The sequence below is a fragment of the Misgurnus anguillicaudatus genome, chromosome 3 (assembly GCF_027580225.2).
Source record: "Misgurnus anguillicaudatus chromosome 3, ASM2758022v2, whole genome shotgun sequence".
NCBI lineage: Eukaryota > Metazoa > Chordata > Actinopteri > Cypriniformes > Cobitidae > Misgurnus > Misgurnus anguillicaudatus.
In genome coordinates, this window is record NC_073339.2 from 46,956,207 (window position 1) to 46,977,844 (window position 21,638).

General features: G+C 35.7%; 1 long non-coding RNA gene across 1 annotated transcript; it reads left to right on the forward strand.

Moving 5' to 3' along the window:
* The first annotated feature begins 6,232 nt into the window (after window positions 1-6,232).
* LOC141363537 (uncharacterized) lies at window positions 6,233-10,207 on the forward strand. The gene is made up of 3 exons (XR_012369049.1): window positions 6,233-6,586; window positions 7,322-7,627; window positions 9,254-10,207. It is a non-coding gene; the product is annotated as an uncharacterized lncRNA (long non-coding RNA).
* Window positions 10,208-21,638: the final 11,431 nt, after the last annotated feature.

Consider the following 21,638-nt stretch of genomic DNA (forward strand, 5'->3'; position numbering starts at 1 on the left):
GTTGCCATAATAGCTGATACAAACACAATAAATATCTACAAAACATTTGTTATAACCCTAATACACGCAAAAGAGCCCATTATCACACATCCATCCAGTAAAACATTTCAAAGACACTGCCAGTAAACAATAAATACATTAATTGTTTAACCTGATAAGGAACACTGTGCCGTACACGGTACACCCCCTCCCTTGCACGTGAGGCTGCATTACGTCATTGTAACTTTGAAGCATTAAATCTTACTTATAAATACGGTCATGCGGCACATCGTTGGAAAGCTTAGACTTTAGGGATTCCATTAAGCGCACACACAAAGCATAATATGATTTTTAGCAGTCATAAAACTGTAATCTAGTTGTTAGTTACCTGAACCGGGCGGCGCCGATTTAGGAGATTTACTTACCTTCAAAATCTTCCCTTTATCCGATCGGTGAAATTGTCCAAAACAAATTGTTCATAAATCCCCAAAAGTCCAAGGAAATGGAATATCCAAGCCTTTTAATCCAAAACGATTTGTTCATCTCACAATCTTTCACAATCGTTTCTGACCGAATTACGATATAAATAGTGTATACAATTAGTTCACTAACGGAAATTCGTTCGAATCTCACTATTCATTCACGATTTATAATGAATATATTCGGATATCATGTTTATTATGCAACGTCTGAGGAACAAATACGCCCCCTTGTGGAATTTCAGCCATTCCATAAGAGGCTACCTCTTTCCCTGCAAGCCTTTTTTTTTAAAGTTGCCTGCCAGCAGTTTTTGTGATTTTCACAAAAGTTTCACAAAATGCCGTAAATTAAATTTTTCTTTTAAAATATATATATACACCTACAAATATATCAAATAAAAAAACAGACCCTATGCTTTCAAACAAACAATAAACAAACAAACTAAATGGGAAAAAACTTTCATCCTATCAATATTTTTTTCTCTGCTTATAAACTCTTAAATATGGGTGTTTTTCTTCAAAAGTAAAATTGTTTTAGCAAAAAGTTTAAATAATTGCATTTTTGTGAAGGAATTTTGTTAGAGATCAGATTCAGAATGATTATCAAAACATACATGGAGTGTTAAATTAATAAATCACTTTTTGCCTCAGTTTTTTATAAATTGGGTAAGAGTGCCATCTAGTGGATAATTGCAGAATTACAGATAACCAGAGAAACTTAGAATCACATTTTTTTCATGCAAAAGTTTTCTCTTAATTGACAAGATTAAAAATAACTAATTAGGCTGATAAAAATATGCTGATTTAGCTTTTTAAATAAGCAAATAATTTTTTAAGCTCATGTCTTATCTACTGCATAATAATATTTTTATAAAACGAAAACAATACTGAATACATGTAATAGTTTAATATGTTTATTATTGTATGTTTATTAGCATGTGAAGCTTGATGTGTCGCCATAAAAACTCAAAACATGTCAATTAAAAATTGCCATTTTAAAAAACTCACACCAGAGGGACAGTTGTAACATTTTAAATCATCGCCGGAAAAGTCTTGATCTATTCCATGTACAAACACTCGACTGACATTCCCATTGTAAAGCTACTGGTTTCTCTTTGTGCTTTTACAGTATATTTGCGCATTGAGGACCCGTCTCCCCCGAGCAAAAAAATTATTGAATATATCCTCAAATTATATATCAGGCTTAGACTTTTTAATTTCATTCATGGTTTGTATAGGGCAGGTATAGTAAATATTTACCATAACTGTTTAAATTGTGCTTTATGCGTGCTCCCACCACACTGTTTTCTATCGGCTGGCTATTGAAACGTACGTCCGGTGCAAAGAAGGGAAATACTTCACATCACTTACTTCCACGCTCGAAAATAAGGTGGATAGGGTGTCACCAGATGCTTGCTTAAATATTTTTGATATGCTGCATGGTAAAAATCATACAAACACCAAAAGTTAACTTTGTAAAAAACACAAAAGAAAACATTCTGCAGTCATGACCCGAACTGGTGTGGTAATCAGTTAAACTAATGGTTGCATTAATAATGTTACATTAATCCACACTCTGGAGTCTGTATAATGGAGGAAGGCGCCTGGCCACACTGCCTCCGGATCACATTGCGTCCATTAGTCGCCTTGATGAAGTTTTCTCATCAAATCTGAGCATTTCCATATACCACAAACCCAGTGTCCTGTACCGTAGTGTTTTACATCAGCTATACTAATGAGAGACTCCATCAGCATATACCTTTAGCAAATCTGCATACAGAACGGTGACTTGGCCAAATTGCTTAGCGCTCTGTCATGTTAATGAGACTTCTGAAGAGATGCAAACTGGAAATCTGCCTTCAAGTGTTATTGAATATGAATGGCTAGATGAAGTTGGCATCTTTTAAAAACAGGCTGTGGGCTTGGAAGAAAAGTGGGTAAAGTTGTTTTCCCTTCAAATAAACACTTGTGATCGTTTACTCTCCGCACAATATAATCACGCATCTTTACGTTCACCATCACTGATAGCGAATAAAGTAACTGATACACTTAATAAAAAATCAATTAATTTGTAAGATTGCAGAACCATGGTTTAAATTATTTGTAATTGCAATTTTGGTGCCCCTAGTGGCCCAAAAAGGATTTTATTACATTTTCTAAGACAAAAGTGTAGTGCTTGCCTCTGCAGAACTTTCTCTTATAATGCAGGGGTGTGGATGGTTATCAGGATGTTGCTTTGGGGTTGCTAGGGTGGTTGCTAGGGAGTTCCAGATGATCTCAGGTCACAAGGGCCTCAAATATTCAGGTGGTTACATACAGTATAAATTGTATCCAGCTTTAATATTTCAACATTTTATCGACCGCCATGGGTACAAAATTATTAGTCTCATCACACACTTCACCCTTAAGAAACAAGACAGCAAAAGCACCACCACATCCTAAAATTTCTCCGAAGGTCTTTCGGATGAAAAGTTGATTTGCTTTTTAAAGTTTGTCTGAGAAAGTCACATGAAGGAACAGAGGGCACATATCCCAGAATGCACCGGTGCAGAAGTTTCGATGACTCTCAGTGGTATTCATTACTGTGCCCTGCCATGGGGGCTCGCTACCCATGTGCTCAACCATCTGCAAATTCCCATGACTGCCTGATGAAAGGACTCTCGAAAATCTTCTAAGTATATTCATAAAGAAATATTACCACACGGTCCCACGCGGATGCATTTATTCATCTTATGGGTGTGCTTTGATTTTTGTGACTTTGACTTATTTTTCATTGGTTTTAATTATTTATTTATAGGAATAGACTCTTATGGCTCACAGCTTTTCTCGACGGTGACTGCAACAAGTATTCAGATGACGAAGGCACACTTTCAGATGTCTCTGTCATTGCAGTAACAAAATGTCAAGTAGCATTTATTTGAAAGAAATCAAGAACACTGATCAAAACATTTTTATGTAATAAGTATACTATCTTTTAGTAATAATAATAATAATAAATGAATATATATATATATATATATATATATATATATATATATATATATATATATATATATATATATATATATATATATATATATATATATATATATATATATATATATATATATATATATATATATATTAGGGCCGGGACTTTAACGCGTTAATTAAGATTAATTAATTACACAAAAATAACGCGTTAAACATTTTTAACGCATTTTAATCGCACTTATTTTTGCACCGCGGAACATTTCTCATGAGTTTCGGCGGACCGATTATACTGGAGCACCAACTAGCGTTCATGACTTCACAACAAACCACAGTGAACATGAACCAAGAGGCTGATGAGATCGCTTTGGTTGGCCCCGTGGATGGGAATTTTTTTATAAAAAACGAACGGATGTAAGCGTCGATAAAAGCATGGTCGTGTGTAAGCTATGCAACAAGGAATTCACATATCACCGCAGCACATCGAGCATCTCATGCAAAACATACAGCAGCTAGCGTGGACATTAGCCCGACTCCGGGCACAACGACTTATTCGGACGGGATTAGTTTTACATAGGGATGTGGGGTAATGCAAGTTTTTATCAGAGCTTCTCGGTGATTTTAGTCCAGTCCGAATGCTCCATGTCAGTAATCATTACGGACAATGTCAGTAAAGATTACGGCGTCTTTTACCTTCTGTAAAAAGGTCCGGAGAAATTACCTCAGGTAATACTAATCCAATGCGAATAGACCAGCTGTAATTATACACGTAAATCGCGTCATTTCCTTTTAATTTGCGGGTTTCTTTTAAATATAAAAGCGCTTAAAGAAGCATTTACTTGCGTTCTAGACGGAGAAAGAAGTCAGTTACAAGTCAGTTTCTGAATAAAACACGACACAAAAGTCAAATTTACTTCTCAGAGACATGGAACTGTTTATGAAACTGACGTTCTCCCCAAACTGAAATTAAACACAGTGTTTCGCGTTTTCCTTGTCTGTGTCATGTTGTTTGCACATCTGATATCTGGAAGCAAGGTAACGTGCACGTGAAGACGAGAGGTGACGCGCTGCGCCAACGAGTTACCCCTCCCACTTCTGAATGTTTTACAGAGATTTCTAATCCCGTCCGAATTGACCATTAATATTACCCACGTCCTGTGGTAAAATTACATTACGCCATCTACCCCTGTAAAACTAATCCTGTCCGAATAGGGCTCAATAAACAATATTTTGTTGCTTAAGCTTATTGTATTCAGTCATTATTCATGGTACACTCTAAGAACGAATGTGTTAAAAACAACACATTAGTGTTGATTCTGGGACAACACACTAACTGCGTCGTCCTGGAATCCACCCATCTCTGTGTTATTATTGAAACAACACATTTTGTGTTACTTTTAACACAACATGTGTTATACTTGAACACAAAATCAAGACAAAATGACTCATAATGTGTTAAAATTACACATAATGTGTTAAAAGCTTACAGCACAATGATGTGTATAAAATTAACACATCCTTTCTAAGAGTGTATACTAAAATCCATGTAAAAAATTACTTCTTAATGTTCTCAGGTCAAATATTTATATGCGATTAAAATGCGATTAATTTAGATTAATTAATTACAAAGCCTCTAATTAATTAGATTAATTTTTTTAATCGAGTCCCGGCCCTAATATATAGATGAAAACCACTATTTTCTGTTACAAACTTTCACATAGCATCTTTAGGTTATAATAACATTAAAAATTCAAATCCATAAGTTGATTTTCAAAGATTTATTATAAAAACGGATAATTTTTTCCAATAAATCCATGACGTTTTTATTCAAAATGATATAAATCTATTGAATCAATAGCCTATATAAATGTGCATTCATCTTTGCCATGTTATATTCATTTAGTTGACTAGTTGTACACACTAATTAAAAATATAAACATTAATGTCATTAATCAAAACACTTACTTTGTCATATTAAGAACCCTGTCATTGCGGTTACTTGACATCGTCGCTTAACGTCTTTCACAGAGATCATCTGTAAAATGTTTTTGGTCCTGCTCGATTTTCGTTGACTTTGAGTAAAATTATGTAAAGTTTTTCATAAGATCATCTGGGGTCAATGTGTTAGCATGAGAAGCTTGATGCTGTCGGGAGAACAAGCGGCCGCCTCCCGAGTGCCTCACAGGGAAATTATTGATGCTGATGGCTTACGTTTCTTTCCCATCACAGAAAACCATCACAGGTTTAGCGATGCAATTAAAGTATTATTTTGTTTTGTTTGTTGATCACGAAGTACAAAGTAGATGAGGAAAACTAGGACTCCGTGGACTCAGCGCGTCCGCCATTGTTTGTTTACATTGCGTGGCTGGTGGGCTGTAATATCAGAAATGGATTTATTGCGTTCTGTAAAAAAGGAGCAGTGGCGTTTATCGCATTTTGGGAAAAAAAGGAGAAAAGATGACAGAATAACACGGCGGATATTGGATTTTGCGTAAAATTAAGAATTTACTTTTAACTACTGACCTGATATAATACTGATTTTGGCAGTAACTCATTTTTTTCAAAAATGGGGTTTATCGCGTTTTGGAACCAAACTCTTCATATATATATATATTATATATATATATATATATATATATATATATATATATATATATATATATATATATATATATATATATATAGTTTTGAAAATAAAGACAAAACATAGACATTTTATGGTTGTTAGTGTTTCTATGATAATATACATTTTTTATGATTAATATGATAAACCTCTGTGGTTATTTTGATAGGAAAAATGGACTTAGTGGGTCTTTGAATTTAAATAAAATAAACATGTATATGCAACACAAAATATTTATATTCCTTGTGTAAACATAATTTAATTGATTAGGATTAAAATGTTTTGTTTGAATGTAAAATGAACACATTATTCTCACATTGATTAAAATTGATTGAATTGAATACTTAAAGCAATAAAATTGCGTTTGGACACAAAACGGCACCTCCTGAGCAGCAGGGGCAGTATAGCTCAATGAGAAGGACATCGATTGCCATAAAAGAAGAATAAAGATCGTTTGTTTTGGGCGCCAAAATGAAGACTCAGCAGTAGTCAGTCAGTCAGAAGAACTCTCTCAGACGGACACCACGTTATTAAAGTAAGTTCTATTATTTATTTATGTTCGCTTCATACGTGATATATCTTCACTAGATAGACTATTTTTGTTTACAATATGTAGCCATTGCAATGACTTGTAGTAAATATTAGTTTGGAGGAGGTTGGTGGAGTAAGTTAACAGTCAGTCAAGCTCATGAAGAAAAACACAGCGTTTTAAAAATGTCAGCTGTTTAACGTTATTTCACGTTTGGTAGTTTTATCCGAGTTGAAAACTGTCAGCTTTGAGTTGACTTTTGAGGCACTTTTTACTCAGCTGTTCTATGGAAACGTATCAGGACAAATAAAACGCTAACCAAAAGTTATTCTGTCCAGAGTAACGTTATCCATGTAAGTAATTTACCAGATGATATCAATTGACTAAATTAATAATGACATTGCGTATGAAACAAACGGTCTGCTTAATCAGATGAACAGACCCGCGTCAGTTATTCATGACTTCGCTACGCCACGAGCAACACTTGATTCTATTAGAAAAAGCTCTTTAAAATGTCTCGCGTGACGTCTGGTATATTCACTGAAAAAAAATCGCTTTGAAGTGCCACACCTTAAAGCTGACGTTTCAGAAGAAAACCGTGTTTTAAGATCTCATTTTGTCCAACATTGCGTCCTATGACAGATATAATACTTATTTCATTATTGTTCTGTGTATGTGTGACCTTCATCATTTGAGGTTATGTGTTGATTTCACCTCTGAATATTTCCTCTTATACTGTAGGTCCATCATCCTTTCATGCGCTACACAGCATTGGTAAGTCATTTCTTTCACTTTTGTACTGTTGTTAGGAGCTATATCTTATTTTTGTAACTAATATACAATTATTATTCTTTTACTCGCAGTACTCAAATATACAATGGTTGGTTAATTTGTTTTCAGATAAATGCTGAATTTAAAGAATCACTACTGTCTTGTGTTCCTGCGTGTCACCTGGACCTCCAATCCAAAAACCTGACGAAACTCTTCTATCAGAAAGGATGACAGCTAGCAAAAAGACTTCAAACAATTAATGATCAAATGACAGAAGTAAGTAATATAGATTCATAGACATAAAAAATGTGTAAACATTGTTGGAAGTACAGAACGTCTTTTGGCACACGGGTCATTAAAACACCTGGGAAGATTTAAAGGGATAGTTCACCCAAAAATAAAAATTCTCATCACTTACTCCCTATCATGTTGTTACAAACCTGTATAAATGTCTTTGTTCTGATGAACACTAAGGAAGATATTTTGAGGAATGTTTGTAACCAAACCAATCATAAGCCCCATTCACTTCCATAGTGGGGAAAAATAATACTATTGAAGTGAATGGGGCTCATGAACAGTTTGGTTGCAAACATTTCTCAAAATAAATATCTTCCTTCATGTTTATCAGAACAAAGACATTTATACAGGCCTGTAACAACATGAGAGTGAGAAAATGAAAGAATTCACTTTTGATGTGATTGTCAGGTGTGGTAGCACACACTCGAAACGTGGCCTCTTTATTTAACTCATTCCAGTGTAGTGAACACTAGGGATGCTCCGATCAGGATTTTTGCAGCCGATACGATCACCGATTTGTAATCTTCGTGATCAGCCGATACCGATTCTGATTTTTTTAAAGCTGATATGCAAGCTCTTTGATGACTGTAACTGTTACATTTTTTTCTAGATAAAATAATACCACGGATGTTGCCTTTGTTATATTACTTGCAGTAATTAGGTATATTATTGTTTTAAGAGTGACTCAAATAAATAAGCACAACAAATATTTATTCTGCATAGAGAAATTTAATATGGCTTTAAAAAGGCTTATGTCTCCTAAAAGTACTGAAAATAAAACACTTCACAGACTTTACTGTATTAATTAAATATACACGCATTCGTATGAAGTACAAAAGTTCTTTAGTCAAGAGCAGAGAGTGATTTTATTGAGAGATGAATTAGGTTACTGCAGCTTTAAGACGTGAGAGAGAGATCGCTCTCTTCACGTGCACTGATGACAGGCTGCTGTGTGTGGGCGGCGGCTGAACGCAGACAAGCAGCTGTGAGGAAAATAAAAGTTTAAACGCTCAAAACTTTAAAACGCATGCAAATAAGAAACTTTTGGCATGAGGATGCAATTGTCCGTGATAGATATGTGTTGTATACGCTGTTTGATGGGGATGTGAAGACGCCTCGCGCTGTTGACCGGAGCACGTACTCATAGAAAATACGCATATCTCTGTAAAGGCAAAGAGAGACATACAAATCTGCACGCCGCACATGAGCAAAGGGTTGTAAAAATGCTTGTGCTACGTAAAAAATGTCTTTAATTGCAGCCACATTCAGGATCCTTTTGATGACAAAAGTAAACAGAAAGATTGGTTAATGAGATCGGCAGATTTAGCGAGCACCGATTGAGTCATTTAATGCCATTATCGGCCGATCGATCGGAGCATCCCTTGTGAACACACACACACACACACACCCAGAGCAGTGGACAGTGCAGCTGCCTTGCTTTGTAACCCATGTATTTGTTACCAATTGTAACATGCTGTGGCAATGCACATGGGTCTGTATACTTACATTTATATTTGTTTGCATTGTACTAATTTCCAATGACACTTTTATTGTAACAGTAACCTTTTTTCTGTTTCTTTAACTACATTTGTTTGTTTTGTACAGGGCATGGATGAAGTCAGCATCAGTGAGGTCATTTGAAGACACCAATGTTGGGATTTGTGCTCTCAAACAACATGCTTCTTGTGATGAAGAAGAGGATATTTGTATAGTCTTGGAAGCCATGAAGGTGTTGCAACATCGTGTTTGAGCTGATGTATGCCTTAATCCTGAGCTATCCTGATCTCCGCTTTATTTTTGAGGAAATCCAAACTTCATTGAGAGTAACTTTAATGAACAGTTTCTTTCAGTGAAAGGATCAGAAAGACTGTGCTGCTCATTTTTGAATTTTTTATCTGTTTTAAGTGTTTTCTATTATTAATACATTAACAGTTTGCTGCTCAGAGTCGATTTTGGAAATGGTTGTTGAATTTTGTTTTTGTTGAATCTTTGATTAACAGTTTATACAAATGCTGTAGCTCTGACTTTCTGAAGGATTGATATTTTCCAGTTTGTAAATCCATTTTATAAATAATAGTACTTACTGTTTTGCATGTCTCTTTGGAATGCAGTGTTTGTGCTTTAGCACGTCTAAATCTACTGTGATAGTAACTATTTTAAACATTTGGGTCAGTTTCAAGATGGGGCTTTTCCTAGTCCCAGACTTTTGCAATGCCATATATCAGTGCCATTGTTTTGTCGGTAACACTTTACAATAAGGTTCATTAGTTAACATTAGTTAACTAAATTAATTAATGTGAACTAATAATCAACTGCACTTATACAGCATTTATTCATCTTTGTTAATGTTAATTTCAACAATTACTAATACTTTTATTAAAATTTTGTTAATGTTAGTTAATGCACTGTGAACTAACATGAACAAGCAAATAAAGCTTTATTTATATTAACTAACATTAACAAAGATTAATAAATACTGTAACAAATATATTGCTCATGGTTTGTTCATGTTAGTTAATACATTAACTAATATTAACTAATGAACCTTATTGTAAAGTGTTACTGTTTTGTCTAAAGATGTACTCCAGTGTTGTTTTTGTAAGGTAGGTTTGTTTGTAAACTTTATTTTTGTAAAAATATCCTAATATAACTAGGGCCTAGTCATGGATTAATCTACAACCTGTTTGGGAAATTGCCCCTTTATGTATGTACTGCATGTGCTGATTGTTGTAATAGTTATTGACTGTTAATGAATTAATGTGTAATGATGTAGTTGAATTGATGATCTGAAAGCAGTGGTTTGCCTCAATATCACTAAACATTTGTACAAAACTCATTGCTTTTTATGCCAATGCAAATGTATTTAAAAAAAAATAAATAACATTTGGATAATTATGGATGATTATTCTGGTGCCAGAGACATAATGAAATTGCTTTAGAGTTACATAATCCCATAATATAAGCATTAAAAAAGCATGTTGGAATTAGAGATGAAAATCTAGTCCCCTTACATAATAAAATTACTTAAACATTAAAAAATAAATGTGTTATAGTAAAGAGAAATAGCACTTTGAGTCAATATATTTCTATTAGACTACTTAAAGTAATTAAAATGTTTTGGTCTGACACATAAAAATTAATTTGAGAAAATTATTTTGGTTTTAAACAATCGGATCATGTGGGACCGATGTACACATTAAAATTACGTAAATTGAAAGGATTTTTTTTTCAGTGTATGGAGAACTGACTTCATACGTTCACTAAAACTCACCTTGACACCAATTCTTTAAAAGTCATTGCAAAAATTTCTAAGATAATTTATGTTAAAGGGGACATATTATGAGATTTCTTTAAGATGTAAACGAAATCTTAATCTAAGTCTGAGCAATAGTTTTCCGTATGGGTGTGTCATTTAAAATGCAAATGAGCTGCTGAAATGCAAACACTGATCACCATAATGGTGGTTTGTTGCAATTGAAACTCAATTGTGCTGTGAATTATCAGATAAAGTGCAGATAAAGGGGGCGCTATTATCCTATTCTGACATCACAATAGGAGCCAAATCACAGTGACCTATTTTTTCACATGCTTGCAGAGAATGGTTTACCAAAACTAAGTTACTGGGTTGATCTTTTTCACATTTTCTAGGTTGATAGAAGCACTGGGGACACAATTATAGCAGTTAAACATGGAAAAAGTCAGATTTTCATAATATGCCCCCTTTAATATTACCTGACTAACTTTTATATATTTTATACCATACATTATAAATGTTCATTTAAGGGTACATTTTGGAATCGATATATATATGATATGATATATATATATATATATATATTAATTTTTACATTCTTAACCCAAATTAGTTGACTTTATTGGAAAATTGCATGAAAACCGGTTGCACTACAGTAAATAATTTTAGTTTTTACCACAGATCTATATAAATGATATATATATATAAATGACTGGATTGCGCATTGAACGCTTTACGTAACAGTGTGAGGTGAAGCCAGTGCAGAGTTCGAGCGGCCATCTTGGTATACCCAACCAAGGGCATCATTGACTTACATTCAAAATAATTATCTAAATTTACCCAGTTTAGAACGTATCAGTCACACAAGGTTAATTTTAAGGATGTGTGTACGTACATTAATTGTTAATTTTGGTGTTATTTGCAATGTTTTGGTTGGGCAGGATAAAGGATTTATAAAAAACCTTAAGGTGATTGCTGCATTCTGTTAATTAAACAGGTATGTGTGGTTTTTGACAGTAAGCTACACGGTCACCATTTTTTCTCTGAATAAGTTTAGGTAACTTGTAAAGATAACATAATTACAAAACCAGCAAATTATTGCATGCACATACTGTACAAAGAATGATAAATTATTATGATTTCAAAATGAGCATGTTTGTCATTAATACTAAATAGAGCCTGACCGATAAAGGATTTTGAAGGCCGATACCAATACAAATGTTTGTTGGTTTTAAAATCCGATATTCCGATATATCGGCCGATATTTTTTTGATTTCAGAAACGCGACACAAAACATTAACAGATTTCCCTAACATTAGTTATTTGTAGTTATTTATGAGTTTTAACTTAAATAATATGATAATGCATTTTAGAAACTTGTTCTTTTATTGTCTCGTGACCAACTCACCATGAACTCACTTATCCGTTGTTCTCTCTGCCTAACTCTGGCATGATCAGCAGGTTGCAGGATGTGTGACGCGTTATACACGAGTGTTGCCAACAGGGAGGTTGTAGAGTGCCCTCTGGTGGACAAACTATACAACGGCAACACTCATGACATGGTTGAAGGCTGTTTCATCCGGTTTTTTTTTTTAATATTCATTTATCGGCCATTATGAATGCCGATACTGATAGATTGGAAAATGCCTAATATCGGCCGATAATATCGGGCTGCTAATATATCAGTCGGGCTCTAATACTAAATATGCTGTGATCTGTCCGCTGATCTGATACTGTAATGAAGATGAATGTTTAGTAACTTACTGTTTAAAAAGCAAAATATACAACATTCAGTAAATAACTAGGAACATGATTAGGATGTTTGCGTTGTAATAATGTACAGGGAGACTTCAGATATTAAAATGGAGAGTAGTGAAGTGATGTTTTATCATTAAAATCTGATAACGTTCATTGATTTAATAGAATGTTGGGGCTTACCAATATGGCGGCACGGTGGCTTCACAATTGTGATGTCATACGCAATCCCGTCATTTATATAGATATGAAACTAAACAGGTTAAGTTGTATTAACATAGAACCTTTAGTGAGTGTAGCAGACAAATCAAGTTGGCATTAGTAGTCTTTATTAAGACTACGTTTACACATGAGCGGCTATTTTCATAAACAGACATTTCAACCTCTCCGGTTTCAAAAATAACTTTGTGCACACATGTCAGTTTTCAGAAAAGTGTTAATTGACATGTACCCAGGTATATATGCCCTCAGGGCATGCCAAACTTCTAGGTGGCGGTGTAACGAAAAGCTCAAGCCCACGTAAGCCAATCAGAATCCCGAAAACAGCAACAAATCACTTCCTGTTCCTCTTTTGAACAAGGTTGCACTTTTGACATAGATGCGAGCTCTAGCGCATTCTGTGACGTTGGCTGCCTAAACATCCGTTTGTCTCAGTTTACATGCAACCGTGTAACCAAAGATTAGCCAGAGTTAAAAAAAATCTGATTCAGAGGCGAGTTCTCCGTTTGCGTGTAAACAAAGGGCGCGAACGGAAAAAAAATTAGCTGAACAAAAATAGTACATTTAACTTAAAATTTCTAGTTCAGTAAACTTTATTTTTTAAGTTGATTTAATTTGTCAAATCAGTTGCTCTGTCAAAGATCTACACTTAATTAATGAACTTTAGTTTAATGAATTTTGTATGCATACAATTTTTAAGCATAGGTCCAAAACCCAAAATATTAAGTGATGTTTACTTCATTGTTCAAGTAAAGACAATATCTGTGTTAACTGTTTATACACCAATGACAAGATGAATATACAATATCCTGTGTCAGGGGTTGTGCGAAAAATAGCAAAGATGTTTCACAGGTTTTTTATTTTCAAAGATGATGCATTTGTCCGTGACGGACAGAAAGGGTCATTTATCACTTCAGGTGTGTGTTATGACAGGGCCACCTGAGCTCAGATCGCTGGTACGGTGAATGTGGCTTCAGTCGTGGCAGAGACGAATGACTTTGATAAACCTGAACTACAGCTAATTCTCTATAACTAATCAACATCTCGGCCTGGCCAGACCTAAGCTTTCACACCCGCTACAATCGCTCAGTCAATAACCGCCACATTCAATAAATCACCTCCAATGCTATCGATCTGCTGTCAAATTCATTTACATGTAATGGCAGTCGTGAGTATCGGCTTGTCAGCGTTCACTGGATACCGGTTTTGAATAAAAGGTCGCTGTTGTTTGGCTATTTGTTGAGTATTTGTGTAGTGACTGTACCTGGAGAATAAAGATCTGTTTAAATGATGATATAATGTTGCAGTTCTCCAAAACGCAGCTGAGCGTTTCATTAATGCTATTATCTAAAATAATGATTTTTTTGTAGTACATCATTAAAAGTGTTGTGAAAAAAAAACAAATTTAAACGCATGGCTGAAATGTCATTTGTATGCTGTTGGACTACATTCAGTATTAGTATTGAATTCTTTCTGTAATTTCAAATCGCTGCATGAACACTCAAGTTTCTGAATAAATTCATTACCATCAACGTCTGGGATATAATGAGAAGAGAGCAAATGTCTTTGACTCTTTTACTTTAACAAAGACCACAATGATGGACTCCCACAATGCCTTTCTGTCAATTTATTCTCATTGATGTTATTTCCAAAAAAGTCTTGCCTGTACTTTAGACATGCTGAAAAATATGTTTTTACAGGAGTGTTGAAGTAGCTAACCACAAGAACAGTAGTAAAGCTACAGTACTGAGTAAATTATGTTAATTAGTTTTCTATCTTGACTATTTAACAGTAAAGCTTGTCCTGTGTCTTTTAATTTCACATCGTTTTACATAAACATTGACTGCACTGAATAGTGACGTATCAGGGTAATTTTATGATTAATGGATATAAATTTCTTACATACTGTTCCTTTAAATAATGTCTCTAAAATTATTTCAGTGATAGAACAACTTTTAACTGGACAGATTGTACTGTTGCTGCAACCTGAGCAGCCTCCTAGCTGCTACAAGCACACTCTGAAAGTGGCGGTGGAGGGTAGAAACACAGCCCGCCCCTCCCCCTGCCTGCAGAAGAGTGTTTATTACCAGGCATTGTTGCGCTTTTTAACCACATGGGGGAGCTGTAAGTCATTTTTACATGGAAACTACATAGTGTTGCTTTAAAGGAGATTACACAAAGAAGAAGAGATGAATCTGTATAATAACCCGATGTTTTTGCACACACACTGCCGACTAATTTTTCGCTAGAAACACATTTAAAGTGAATTTTTTTAGGTTAGGGGGGCTTTAAACGTTACATCGATGCACTTATCGGTCACGTCTGTAATTGGCATCAGCGATTGGCCCTCTGGCTTGTCAATCACTGCCATACGATCCTTGTGAGAGACGTGCACGCTCCAGTAACTTTACACAGGCGACACATTGAACCATCATCTTTGTACACAGGGTAAACTGAAAATTGCGGTAGCTGCAGCGTTTTGAAAGTGTTGTGAGTGTTTGTGATGGCTTTTTAATTGTATCAGATAACAAAAAGCAGCACCAGTAGCGATGTGTCCGCGAGTGTGCACAATGATGGCACCAGCACTGTTCTTTTGCATCTGGATAATTCATTAAAAATTTGCTCCCCGAATCATGTTATTAAAACAGCAAAAATGAAGTGAAGTGCAGAATTTTTTGCCTATTAAACAAAGCAACAGATGCATTCAAAATCCATTTGCCTCAAAAATCTGAGGGGGGGCACGTGCCCCCTCAGTTTGAATAGGCATGACGCCTCTTCAATAAAGTTAGGGTAGATTGCTAATGATAAAGAGGGATATACAGTTGAAAGAAAAAGTATGTGAACCCTTTGGGCTTACTTGGATTTCTTCATAAATTGGTCATAAAAGTGTTCTGATCTTCATCTAAGTCACAACAATATGGAAACACGGTCTGCTTAAACCAATACCGCACAAACATTATACGTTTTCATGTTTTTATTGAAGACAACATGTAAACATTCATAGTGCAGGGTGGAAAAAGTAACTGGTTGACCCTCCTTTGGCAGCAATAACCTCAACCAAACGATTCCTATAGTTGCAGATCAGACCTGCACAACGGTCAGGAGAAATTTTGGACCATTCCTCTTTACAAAAGTGTTTCAGTTCAGCAATATTCTTGGGACTTCAAACGTGCTCCTTTTTTTTGGACAGCAGTGGCTTCCTCCATGGTGTCGTCCCATTAAGTCCATTCTTGTTTAATGTTTTCCTTATTGTAGATTTGTCAACAAAAATGTTAGCATGTGCCAGAGATTTCTGTAAGTCTTTAGCTGACACTCTAGGATTCTTCTTCACCTCATTGAGCATTCTGCGCTGTGCTCTTGCAGTCATCTTTACAGGACGACCACGCCTAGGGAATGTAGCAACAGTGCTGAACTTTCTCCATTTGTAGACAATCTGTCTTACCGTGGACACATGGACATCAAGGCTTTTAGATATACTTTTGTAGACCTTTCCAGCTTTATGTAAGTCAACAATTCTTGATTATATGTCTTTTGAGAGCTCTTTTGTGCGAGGCATGGTTCACATCAGACAATGCTTCTTCAGAACAGCAAACTCAAAACTGGTTTGTGTTTTTTATTGGACAGGGCAGCTTTAATCAACACATCCAATCTCATCACATTGATTGGACCCCAGGTTCGCTGACTCCTGGCTCCAATTAGTTCTTGGAGAAGTCATTAGCATAGGGTTTCACATACTTTTTCCACCCTGCACTATGAATTTTTAAATGTTGTGTTCAATAAAAACATGAAAACGTATAATGTTTGTGCGGTATTAGTTTAAGCAGACTGTGTTTCTCTATTGTTGTGACTTAGATGAAGATCAGAACACACTGTATGACCAATTTATGAAGAAATACAAGTAAGCCCAAAGGGTTCACATACTTTTTCTTTCAACTGTATGTAATATCGAGGATTTCATCGGATGCATGCGTGTCGTCACGGTTACACGCCTGGCATGAAGTTAACTTCTGGTCTGTGTTTGTTTATTGGTCAGGCTAGTGGCTAAACTTTTCAATTAAATAAAATTACCAAATGAAGGTCCAATAACAGATAATAATAACAATAACTATGTAAAATACTATTTATAAAAACTTCAAATCAGATGAAAAGTTAAACATGCAAAAGTGCTGTTAATTATTGAAACATTTACTTAAAATCTCAAGGGGTACCTTATAGACGGTTTCATGTGATGCATGCACATAATCGCGGTTATGCACCTGAACTGAAGTCAATTTCCGGTCTGTATTTATTTATCTGTCTGTTAAGCGGCTAAACTGATCTCTGAAACAAATACCTTTTCGAAAAAAATGTTTTGATTGCTAAATACAAGGAGAGACGACGAGCATGGATCTGTGCGGACAGATCTGGCTGCCATGAAAAAATTCAAACATAATTTTACACTGTAACGTTAGGTCAGTGTTAATACACGTTAGATATATGAACAAAGGTAATTTACTTCTTATCAGAAATAAACTGTGAAAGGATTGTTGTTATTGATTCTTTGCAGAAGTCTACCGAAAGTTACGGTTAGGGTTAAGGTAAAAGAAGTTTGTTTATGTTGTTGCTGCTGGAACCGTCTATAAATAATTTATGTGTAGGGGACTGACCGATTTTTTTTTAGAGAAACGTTACATATACTACATTGATTTTATTGCATTTGATATAATTAGTTAAATTTGAATAATTGTCTTAGTTTATGGATATACTAAAAATATGATTTGATGTCTTTTTTAATATAAAATAACCGTAATGTTAGCGTAGCAGCACGCCATTGTGATTTGAATTCTCTGTCAGCTATTGACTTATGCAAAAAAAAGTTCAATTTCTTCGCCCTTGTGAAAATTTGAAAGAAGTAAATGTTTTGCTTGTTGAACGTACAAATACACAACACCTGTCTCTGTTGAATTGAAAGCAGTAGCATCTCAAACACTGTCAACCTCTGGATTCAGATTAGAAGCAACACACTATGCCAGGACAGGCAATTTAGACATATCACCGCCTCAGGGTTACACCTATAAAACCAAACCCGACAGTGTTTGTTCTGAAGTCCAGGTCTGGTTAATGGAAGCAGAAAACTGCTAAAAATGTCATGATCCGACATACGTTTTTTCCCAGCATCTCCGAGATGAGGGATGAATATTAATAGCCGCTCTAAACCGTCAACACTGTCCAAATACTCATAAATTCTGAAAAATTATGCCCTTTAGACGGCTAATGAGAAAAGTTTATCCCGAGCCTGTAGCAGGTGTAAACAACAAGAGTTTGGGTGAAACACTATTGAGATATTTACACGAAATCTGATTCTCCTTCGTTATTTATAGCTCGTTCTAGCCGTATGCATCATATATTAAAATAAACATCCCAATAGCAGCTAAAGCAAAGCATGCCGAGAAATTGAATTGTTTATGAAAACAAATATGTTTTCATTATAAAATATAGCCTGTCCACAAAGAGACTCGGGCCTGTGATTTATTGATTTTATATTGGAGACAAACACTGCTTTCTGCCTTTTTTGTTTTGACATTTTTCTCTCCATTGGTGTTTCAAGAAAAAAAATACCTCATTTTATCATAGTTATGAAAGACGGAATATCAGACGCCACACGTAAAATATCCAAAGATGAAACTTCATGCATCTTCAGGATGGTTGCTAGGGTGTCCACCTTAGTTCTAATTACTTTCTTTGTGGTTGCTAAGGTGTTTCTATGTATTGAGTGTTTACAATGCGGTCATACTGTTGGTATGACGTCTTTATTCTTAATTTGTTGCCGGGTGTTGCTATGTGATGACACATTATTCTTTAATGATTTGTAATGCAGGATTCACACCAGACGCGGTAAAGGCGGCAAGCGCGAGTGATTTACATGTTGGGTCAATGCAAAGAACCGATTAGACATCCTGCGGCGCGGATGAGCATTGCGGCAGGAAACATCTAAACTTTGGCGGATTTCTGCGCTGTGTTAACCAATCAGGACCTTGCTGTAGTTGTGACGTGATTCTGGAAGCAAGCGGAGTTGCAGAAGCCCCTCCCATGATGCGAATTTCCGTGTGAATGTCTCGAATGACTAGAATTTCACGCGCGAATGACGCGAGTAAACTCAAATGTTCAAGGTTCATCTATGTCCGAATAGTAAGTTTTTGCCGCCTCCACCATGGCTGGTGTGAATGCACCATAACAGTGGATGTCAATGCATTGCTGTAGTGCTTACCGTGGTTGGTTTTTATTGTACTGCAATGATACCAGTCGGTTGCTAGGGATTTCTGGGTATTGCTAGGTGACATAGATCTTACCTAGGAATGATGCATGGATAAAATGTCTTATGATACAATGCATCAATGCCACATGTAAACTATCCATATAAGACACTGAGGGGCTGTCCACACGGAGACATGTATCACTGTATACATATAAATTTGTTATCGTATTGGCGTTTCATCCACACGGATCCGGCGTTTTGGGAGACTGAAACCGCTATTTTTTGAAACCGGGTCCTAAAGTGGATAAATCTGAAACCGACACCCTTGCGGTTTCGTGTGTACAGCCAATCCGTATTTTTTGTGAAGCAAAAACGTCATCACATCACATGCGGGAAGCGTCACACGTAACAGCAACAACAATAAGGGCGGACTAAGTGATTGTGTTCGTGCTACAGAAGCTACTAAAGCCTACTAGCTTTATTACAGCAAAATCTATTGCTTCTATGCAATTGTGGTGAGCAACAAGCGATAATGGACAACATCATACGTTGGTTATGCGCATGCTCAAAGTCTTCTTTTCCGTGTATAGTGCATATCTGTGGCAGAATTACAGCGCCCCATACTGGTCCGGCATATATACTACAACGCTTTCAGTCGGTTTCAGTGGTTTCGTGTGTGCGCAGATATTTCTTGAGACGATGACGTGTTTACGGATTATTTTTTTAGAACAAGGAAAAAAATTTTAGGATAGGGAATGTAACGGCTTCGTGTGGACAAAGCCTGAGTCTTGAAGTTGGGACCACCCAAACAGAGGCCCAGACCAAGACTTTGAGGGGCGAGACAAAACCAAGACCATCAAAAAAGGATTAAATTAAGTCTTGGATATTGTGGGCCTTTGTATTCTTTTTTTGACAGATTTCTTTTTGGACAATCTCCATTCATATCTTACCAGCTCAGCAGGAACAAAAGAAATATGATATAGGTCAATGACTGTCAAAGCCAGAAGTTTTGCACCCAATCATATGAATGATGTTAAAACATAGATCAGACAATGCACCAGCAATTAAGTGAAACACCCGCAGTTGAGGTCTTAACTGGTTTTGAAATAAAATCCCAAAACCACTAAGTCTGAGACCAAGACAAGACCGAGATCAAAGACAAAACTAAGGCCAGTGTTGGGGGTACGCATTACTTTATAAATGTACTTTTTTTAAAGTAACGTGAGTTTACATACAATATTGTCTGCTTGTGTATCAGATAACAATGCAACAAAAAATGGTGATGGCAGTGAAAATACAGATGCTGAGAACATTGTGTGCTGTTTATATATTGATAAATCAATCAATATAACCCTGATTCGATAGTGATCACAGAAATGTTAAGGTATTGGTGAACGTGATATTGCTGAGAGAACCAATATCTGATCGTATGATTGCGGCATATCAAGGACTCCACGTGTAGTCTCTAGATATGAGTCTTACATTTAAGATGTAGGAAAGATTGAGTCATTTTAGAAAAAAAGTGTTGGTTTAAATAAACACAATATTTGTGTATTTATTTCGACCCATGCAGGATGTTTAGAATCAGTCGGTCGTGAGGCTTCATTCGATTGAGGTTGTTTCCTGTGTAAACAGCAGACGATGTGCAGAATACATCATTGAAGTTCATCTCCGTGTTCATTTCACCCGTGGCTGGTGTTCACCATACGATTCCACAGCGGGGACGCATTAATAGCTCTCTACGTTTCAATGGAAGTCTTGTTTTCTTCTAGACTTATCTTTTGTTAATTATTGTCTCAGCACTCCTGTTTTCTCCCACCGTCGCATCCGCTGAGCTGTGCCGTCTGTGTTACGGGCATTAGCGCTTTTAAATGCCAGAGGTGCTGTGCTTTCGTATCACGCTTCTGCAGGACAGCAGATCTGAGCTCAGAATACAAAGTAGTGATGCTGTAGGTGAATGCCAACACAGAGACCTCATCGTCCAGCCGTGACAGCTGAAAGTGCAACTTGAGAACTTTAATGTAAATGTGTGCTATGGAAAAACTATTTTGTATAATGACCTTTAACAGGTCATTATTTCATATTATGCCTCATTTGAATGTGCAGACACACACGAGTAAACATTGCTATAATACAAAATATTTATTATTAATGCATTATAATAAATGCATTGTAAGTTGCTTTGGATACAATTATCTGCCAAATGCATACATGTAAAAGTAATAAATGTAAACATGTGGCAAGTTTTGGGTGGGACTTTCTGTTTAAAGGATGTAAAAAAGCTCTGTTGATCAAAGCTACACTCCAATATTTTTAGTAGTGATGCACGATCATGATTTTTTTTATGGCTGATTCAGATTTTTTTTATTCTTGTCAAGCAACAAACAAGAAAGAATGAAATATACATAAACAAGATGTTTATTTGGTATTTAACAGGTTAAACTGGGTTTTGGCAATTTAAAACAATAACTGTAACCATCTGAAAACAATAAGGCTAAATTCAATACAAACATAGGTAGGCCTACTGA